Consider the following 9267-nt stretch of genomic DNA (forward strand, 5'->3'; position numbering starts at 1 on the left):
AAAAAGCTATAGCTAGGAAGACAGAAATTTACGTGTGTGTGTGCGTATGTGTGTGTGTTTGTGAGAGAGAGAAAGAGAGAGTAGAAAATCTGACAATAGCTACTTTGTCTGTGCTAGCTGGATTGCTAAATTGCCAAATGTAAGTTAGACTAGCTATGCTAGCGGTAGGTAGATAAATAATTACCTAACAATTAGTTGTATAAACCTAAAAATAACTATGTGAAGGTCACCTAAGATTACCTACCTACACTAAATACATATATTTAATGAAGATAGTGATTTCTCTGTCTATAGGATAGTTTGTGTCAGACAGGACCATATTGCATATTAATGCACAAAAGTCAGATTAAATAGTAATAATTCCTGATGACTGTGTAAATAACTCTTGGCTCTCCTAATTCAGCATTGCAGATGATGTTGAGCCAGTCACATTAACCATTAACCCACAGAATTTCAAAATGTTTCCTATCAATAGATTTACCATCCATACCTAAGCAAGAATGTTATTTTGCCGCCCCCCCCCCCCCCCAAAAAAAAAACCTTCCAAATCCAGTTCAACATGACAGCACTGGATCCTTGTGGGAAAAAAAATATGAAGTGTTTTTTTTTTTTTTTTCCTGAGTTGAGGCCTTCAGGCATAAGCAGTGTGTGGCTACGGTTTAGATTACAGTGAGAGGAAAGAGAAACTGCTGAAACATTGGCTCCTATAAATGCCACTGAAACACAAAACCCCCTGCCTCCCATCCCTCATTCTTCTGACTGAGTGGAACACTTAAGAAGCTAACAATAATGTTTCTGTCTGGACGCGATCCTGCTTTTGAATGTTTCTTATCAGAAGCCGATATGCCCGCCCAAAACGGTGCTAAATACAGTAGGCCCCGTGCTGCCCGCCACCTCCAGACTTTGGTGACCTTTGCCCCGATCCCAACGCTGCACTTTGACCTCCAGCGACAGCTGTAGACGTCTGCAGGAAGCAAATTATACCGTCTACCCCTGATGGGCCACGGAAACGACAAGAGCCCCAAAAAATCACTCCCACAAGCCTCCCTCTGTCTTTGTACCCCCCGAAGGCTGTCCGTTTGGAAAAGACATCCTGTCTACAGTGCAGACTTTCAGGGCTAGCATGGCCTCATTCTCTGTTGTGGAGAGAATAAATGCTTTTTTTCCATCTGAAGGAATTGGGAATTATGTCAGCAAGTTTTTTCCGCAGCCGCACTTTCACAAAGAGCTCTTCTGATGTGTTTTGATTGTCAAGAAAAGGCTTTCTAAACTCGATGTTCTTATCGACCAGTCTGATGCAAATTATTTTAACATTTAAAACAAAGAGAGCGTTGTTTGTTTTTTTTTTGACATTGTACACAAACACGTTACAAAGTAAACCGAATATTGTAAAATGAGAAATCACCAGACTACAACCAGGATTTTATTAAAGACAGAAGAAATGGGAAAAGCTTTCTCTCAAGACAAAACAGAAATCAACACATCCTCTTGACGTTCTTACAGCTCCTTTTATTTGTCAGGGAAGGAATCCTGAGTGAACCATTGTTTAATTATTATTAGAAACATTATTTCGGTCAATATTGACGGAAGCATTTCTAGGGAGTCATACAACGAGTAATCTGGCTAGCTGCATTGTGCTTGCTGCATTGTGGTGCTGGAGCTGTTAATTGTTAACTGGCCGGTGTATGCTGTCGTTTCCAAGCCTGACCATAATGAGCGGCTCTTTAATTTCCTCCTTCTCAACTTGAGGGCTTGCCAAAATTTGCTTTTCTGGACCCCGATTATACGTATAAACGTGTCTCCTATCACCCACCTCTCCCTTCCTACCGGCTATCATTTACAGGCTCGCTCACTCAGAGCAAGGAAGGTCATGCTGTGCCTGAATGGTGCCTAATGAGGTTTTTCCACAGAGCCAGGTTTCAGTCCCTGTGGATGGGGCAAGAGACAGAAGTGACCACCAGGCTGTGCACACCCGGGCCTCCATACTGAAAGTCAGCTGAATCCTGTCAGAAAAAAGGCCACAGTGGCGTAGCCTGGATTTTCCCGTTGACCAGGTCCAATGACTGAGGTAAGTAAAGATTCTGTTATGTTGCAGCAGAGTTTCTTGAGTATACACATGAGGTCCTGAAGCTTCTAAGGAAAACATTTCCCATGACACAATGGGCAAAGTTTTCTGTGATGCAAAGGAAACACTGACAAGTCAATGTTCTTGACTGGAAACATTTTATTTTCACTTAGATTCAAAGGTACATTCAAATGGAAATTCAAAAGAACATAAAATGACATATTGTTAGTTGATTTGCAGTCACAAATTTCTCAAGAAAAATGGCCTATTAAAATGTCCCTCAGCCATTATTTTCATCAAGTATCTGTCTGCTACGTTCCTAGCCAATCTCGCGTAACCCGGTAAAGGCACAGAAACCAATCACAGATACTCCAGGGGAAGTGAAGTCAACTCTGGGTTATTGGAGAGAACTCCAGGTGGCCGATGAAGTCTTTTGACAGTTTTTTGTCCGTACAGGCACAATGCATCTGTTCCCCACAAAGAGAACCTCAGGCAGGTGCCCATTAAATGGCATGGTCTGCTAATGCTGACCCACAAGCCCGGGACTAAACGGTGTGGGAAATCCATTTCCTCCCCTCAGGCATGGGGTCTGGGTCTCTTGTAGAAATGGGCATGAGCCAGTGATGATCTTGGCCCCAGAACACCCCCCCCCCCCCCCTCTCCTTTCAGCTAAACCTTAACCACCACATCACACACTGTGATAAGGGCAAGGAGCTGGAAAACTATATTCCAAGTGCACATGTGCGTTGGCATATGGTTTGGTGAGTAGAAATGCCTGTATATAGTACAGTATCATATGTGATATTGTATAGACGCTGTTATAGTTGTTTATGCCTGTATATTTTCAGTGAGCATACTTGTTATACACTCATCATCTGTCTCCAGCCCTGCGTTGTGGGCATTTGAGGAACCAAGGGAAATAAGCAGCAGTCTGCTCAGCCTTTTTAACTTCCGGGAGACCGTCCTCCAGCACCAGACTCAGGACAGATATGCGCTTAAGGCTTAAAACGGGCAGGGACTGAGATCCTTGTGTAAAAAAAAAAAAAAAAAAAACCCCAACATGGTTTTAGGTATTCTGGCTGGGGATTTCCCATATAGTAGAAAGGAGTGAATAAAAAAAAGAAGTCCACAGTAGAGGTCAATGAATAAGTATGTGCAGTCTGAATCCTGATCCTCCGGGGTGACTGTAGGCTAATTAATAATTAATGCCAGAGACAGTGTGTTTGAAATGCAGATGTGATAACTGCAGGCCTGGCACGGCGGTTCAGAGGAAGCAGATTTGGGAGCTACGGGGAATTGCCGCTCCCCAGTTAGCGGGCTGTGGCAGCAGACCTGGGTGCAAAGCAAGGCTGATGGTTTAGATTAGATTCCCTTCAGCTGCTAATTACCTGAACCCACTTTGAAGTTCCTCCCTCTTCAGAACTGGAGGAAAGAGAGGCTGGTTCAGCCAGGGGACTAGGAGAGAGAGGAAGGATCAAATAGAGAGAGAGAGAGAGAGAGAGAGATATCTTGGGTAAAGATAAAGATTAGATGACAAGATTTTATTTATATTTTGCAACTCAACCCTCACCCTGCCAACAGACACATATAACATTTTGACTGATTATTTACTTCTCATGTCCAGAATTTAAGTGCCAAAGGCAACCCATTCTGAGGAGCCAGTCGACAATTTTGAATAAAATAAAATAAAATAATAATTATGACATTTGGATAGACAGCAACAAAAAGCAGGAACATCGCAAGATAGTTGAGCCAGCTGCAGTGACTCAGGTTCTTAGATTCATAATTGTGCAATGTTGAAGAACAAGCCACCTTCACTATCAACAAGCACAGAAAAGTTCTGTGCAGTCTAATCTCAAGGGCCATGGACCCAACTTTGAAAAGGAAATGTGTATTTGCAGCTGTTCTGCTTCTTACATAACTTATTTTGCCTAGTTTCAGAGACCACTGACCTCATAATGTTGACAGATAAATAAAAAGTAGCACTTGCTTCAGTTCATCCCTGAAAGAGTCATTCCAATGGCATCCCGATATGCTTTATAAATGTTCAACAACCTATCAATAGACTATCTGCTAACAATCTGTAACACATGCATAAATTTTATCAAGCAGCTCTAGCTACACTAAAGTGTGTTAATTGTGAATCAATATTTTTAAATATGTATATATTGAGCATTTCTTGTGCAATTAATAGATGCCACCCTATTAGGGCAGGAGTCTTTAGGCCTAGATGCACACTGACATCCTATGAACATTTTGTGGTTTCAGGAATATAATGAGATACACGATGCCTTGAATGTTTCAAGCAGCTGGTTTCAAGTATGGCTGGTTTTTATTACAGAAAGTACAATATGTGAAGTGCTACTTTAAATTCTGCTCACCTGATGCCATAATGTTGAACTACAAACCACGCTGTTCTTTTTATTTAGTGTAATTTAGTGATGAAGGTTCAAAATGAGATCCAGTTAATCTTTCAATAGCTATGAACTTGGCATCATACATTCAAAACATGTAAATAAAAGCTACAAATTGATATTGGTTAGCTTAATCTTGTATAATAATAATAATAATAATAATAATAATGATAATATTAATGGTTCCTGTTCCTAATAATAATAATACTTATTATTATTATGACTGCAGCAGTGGTAGCTTAAGTAATAATGGCAGCAACTGTATTTTAATTAGCATAAGCAGTGGCAGTCACATAATGAGCAGAGATAGTAGTAGTAGTTAGTGGTAGTAGTGCATTAGCATTAGCAGTAGCAGTATTAGTAGTAACCATAATGGTAACAGTAGTATTAGTGTACGTAGTAGCAGCAGCAGTAATAACAATAGTAGGCTCAGGAGTAGCACTTCAGCAGGGACTTAAATGAACTAAGATCAACAGGTCTCGGGAGCGGCGTGCTCTTTGGTGCTGTAACAGGTCCCGCTGAAGGGTCGCTTTGATGGCACCACTGGAGAACCTCCCTCCTCTTCTCTCTCACCTTGTCGGCGCAGAAGAGCCCCCCGTTCCTTTGTGCCCGCTCGGCCCCGAGTTTGGGCCCGCGGCTCTTGGCATTGTTGGGAGTTTAGCGGAGAGATTCGGGTAAAAGGAGATCCGTTACAGAGCAGCTCCTCTCTGTCCTGTTGTCCTTTGTGCGTGCGCAGGGAGAAAAGCACAAGGTTTTGTTTGATGCTAAAGAGATGCTAATACGCTGTGGCATTGTGGAGCACATCAGAAGCCTGGTCCCCTCCATGATCTCATATGGGGTACAACATGTTCAGCAGAGACCCAGTCGGAGAGGTGGTGAATATTAATAACACACGCGGGAGTAAACAAAACAAAACACTAGCAGTGCACAGGGTTGGAGGGGGAAGACGGTACGGTTGGATGCGTTGTATACCAGGGTAATGACCGAGCTTATGTGAAGACATGCACATATCTAAACATCACAGGTGCTGTCTGTTACAATTCGTAGAAACAGAAAGTGATGGGAGCTGGGCTTTGATTTGCGGCGAGTAAAAGGTGGCACACAAAACAAAAGAGAGCCACCATCAAAGGTCAGATTCAGGGCAAAGGTCAATGATCCTTCCATCTGAAGGAAGTTTTCTCCAACCTATAGGCATATGGGTGTCATCATTAAAATTATTATTTTTTTAACAGCTTTAAATGGGGAGAGCTAAATCTGTGGCCACTTGATGAATGCTTTTTAAATATACTGCCATTTTTATACTTAGGTTAGGTCCAGATCGCATACAACCGCAATGTCCTGTGTACTAGAATTAAAGCAAGCTCTGAGTCATACGCAACATTTTTTATTCCTTCCTGTAACCCTCATAATGTTATGTAGGAAACGAAAGAAATAAAACGTGCTTAAACTCATAGAAACCTACCGTTGGACTGAATTCAAGTATTTGTGTTTTTGTAGGATATTTCCACTCATGCTTGGAGAAGTGTCAATTCCAAAAGAAGTCCCACGACATAGACTTAATCCTGTTCAATGCTGCGATATTTACTGCCATCCTCTACGGTATTCCTGATATCGCAAGCGCAACAAGTTGGTCAACAAAATTGCCATTCAACAGAATATAATAAATACTTATTCTATCGTCGCTTCAATCCCTCATCCTCCATTAGGCTACTTCCAATCGCCTCAATTCTATTTTTTTGTGGGACAAACTTTGCATTAAGCTGAAGGCCTTGAGGAAAACGGATTTATTTTGTTAAAGAGAATTACATTACATACGAAATGAGCAGCCTATTTTAATACGCTTAATGTTATCAGGGTTATTATGGAAGTTATATCCCAGCTCATATGTGTTTGTTTCAGAATAATAGCAATATTGTCACACTGTTTCTAAACCTGCTACTTTAGTGCCGTTTTAGCAACTATTTTCATTCAAATATTTAATTACAGATGATGTATTCACATCCTCTTCAGATTAACAGTATACACAATAACAAACATCCCAAACAAATCACTAACAAACTAATTTGTGTAAAAAATATTTTCTCGCTATTTCGTATATCTTGTTTGGGTGTTGGGCGAATGCCCTACTTAAGATTTTAAGGTTTAATCAGTAGGCTATGGATAAGTTCATGAAGTAGCCTAATATAAACATTTCGACATTAAAGTTTGTTTGTTTATTTTACCTAACTTTTTTGGAATATACATTAGATCGATAAGTTAAATGCGTATACAGTAAGCCTATTTTTGAGAGGATACTTCTGTTGTTATAAATTATTTTAAAATAGGTTGTAGGGCACACGATCATTTTCTAATAATAATAATAATAATAATAATAATAATAATAATAATAATAATAATAATAATAATTTCCTGATGTTAACCATGGGCTAGTTGTGTTTTGATTTTATCAATCTGTTAAGCAAGCCATTAGCAAAAGAAAATCGTGTTTTTATTCCTGTAAATACTATTACGACATGTAAATAAATATTTATTTATTTTCACTCTTTGGTACTGTTCAGGTGTCAGCAGTATTATCACACTTGAGCTTGTGGATGGGAAGAAACTGCTTTGTCTCTCATCAACAACGCTTGCGAAGTGACGCTGTAAATGTCACTTCATCAAGAACTATCGGCCGCCGCTCCAAGATCTATTACGCGTTGATAGTATTCTCATTCTAGTTCCAGGTGTTGACACTGTCATACTGCATCGTTTCAGATGTCATTCCTCGCGCTGCTTTTCTCCTGTACATTGGATTATTTTGCCACAAATCAACCGGCTGTCTCCATTGTTTATGGTTCTCAGTTTTCTTGTTTTCTGTGTTAGGTATGCAAATTCATAATAAATCGTAATAAATCACACAGCTGAAACAAACAACCACAATCAACAAACTACCACTATCTCTAAAACACAAAATTGTGCATAAAGCGTATTTACTGAAAACAAACCAACAGCCATTTTTAGTTCACGGAATACTTGTAAGATTTGAAATAATATATATATTTTAGCTTTGGTTTCCTTGGACAAACAAGATATTTTATAAAAGGAAATAAACGTTCGGGTCTGAAACATGTTTTCCATGAACACAAAAAATTCGAGGTGAGTTGTGAACAAAACTGGGGCCAAATGATTTAAATTTTTTTGTTGCTTTGATTTATTTAACTTCCAAGATGCTTTAATCTTCAGGGTAGCTTAGATTGCTGTGGAGAGGGCACCTTCTAAGCTTTAAAGTAAAATAAAATATATCTAATAAAAATGGAATGTGTTTTCAATAACATAAATGTGTTGTCATATATCAGGCACAGACAACCTAATTGCTGCGTAAAACAATAAGTTTAGATAATACGTACATAAGCTGGAATGTGTGTGTGTGTGTGCGCGCACGCGTGCTAGTTGATATTAATTAATGAATTGCGTGCCCATATGATAGGCCTACCTTACTATTTTGGGTCCCTCCACTGAGGCCCGCGCACACAGCGTGTGTCTTGTCGTGGTCTTGCCCTCAATCAAGCACAATATACATACTCGTGTATGAATCTGGGGGAGGGCTGTTCAAATAGGCTAGTGTATAGAGTTGCAATTAAAGGCCAGATTCATTAACTGGCTAAATGCATATTGTTTTAAAGCGATACAGAGCAGAGTTGGTATACATATATATATTAATTAAATCACTGATAAGCATTTCATGAATTAATTCTTGTCTAAACGGATTTAAAATGTCATTGCCGAACGTTAGGACCTTCAACGTTCGTGAAGGATTGAATGGACGTGAAATAAACATATTGTATTGGCAGAAGTAGTCATAAATTAATTCGGGTTTTTAAATAAATTAGCGAAATTTCCTTCAGCCCAAAAACAAAAATAAAAATATACATTTTGGCTTAGGCCTGAAGTGAAAATGCATATTAAATCCAGTTCAATTGTAAAAAAAAAGAAAAATATTAGTTGGAAGTAGGCCTATCTGAAAATGAGATTAAACAAACACGCATAAAAATATTTTTCTGATATTTTCCGCTGAAGAAATCTTTATTTATTTAGTACAAATACATTGGACATGCATGAATCGGAGGGGATTGAATAACCTCCACTTTAGTGTGGTACATTTAAATTACATTTAATATTTTCCGTTGGCCAATTAGATTACAAAACTAAAATATATGATCCAACGATTTAATTTCATTCTCATTTAATCTACGAAACTACAGTAGAACAGAACATGAAATACATTCGAAGGTGTATGTTTTCATGTTTTTATTTTATTTTATTTTTTGGGATGGAGGGGACTGCATTTAAGAGGCGCAGACTATGGCATTGCAATGAGAAACTATGGAATTGGAATTTGTAGGCATAATCAACAGCGTGTGGTGGCTATGTGGCTGATAAATTAACGGATAATGACAGTTCTTTATGAACCTTTTTATTACACTTAATACTTCAAATTACACGGATATGTATATACAGTTGTCCAGATATCTCCAGATTGTAAGTTTGCGCTTATATCAGAAATTTTATGTTTTGCCTTTGCCTGTGTAACCTAGCTGAATATATTTTCAAACAATATCTTCTAAATTTATATATAAATGCTTTTTAATAAAATCCCAAAATTAATAATAATATCACTATTGACAACACCATCGCCACCAGCACCACGACCACCACCACCACCATTAACAACAACAACAACAACAATAATAATAATAATAATAATAATAATAATAATAATAATAATAATAATAATAATAATAACACTGT

General features: G+C 38.7%; 1 long non-coding RNA gene across 1 annotated transcript; it reads right to left on the reverse strand.

Moving 5' to 3' along the window:
• Positions 1-2206: 2206 nt before the first annotated feature.
• On the reverse strand, positions 2207-8153 carry LOC118235030. The gene is made up of 2 exons (XR_004766778.1): positions 5053-8153; positions 2207-3520 (listed from the first exon to the last, which is right to left on the reverse strand). It is a non-coding gene; the product is annotated as an uncharacterized LOC118235030 (long non-coding RNA).
• Between the last annotated feature and the right edge of the window lie 1114 nt (positions 8154-9267).

This window comes from Anguilla anguilla, chromosome 9 (assembly GCF_013347855.1).
Source record: "Anguilla anguilla isolate fAngAng1 chromosome 9, fAngAng1.pri, whole genome shotgun sequence".
Classification (NCBI taxonomy): domain Eukaryota; kingdom Metazoa; phylum Chordata; class Actinopteri; order Anguilliformes; family Anguillidae; genus Anguilla; species Anguilla anguilla.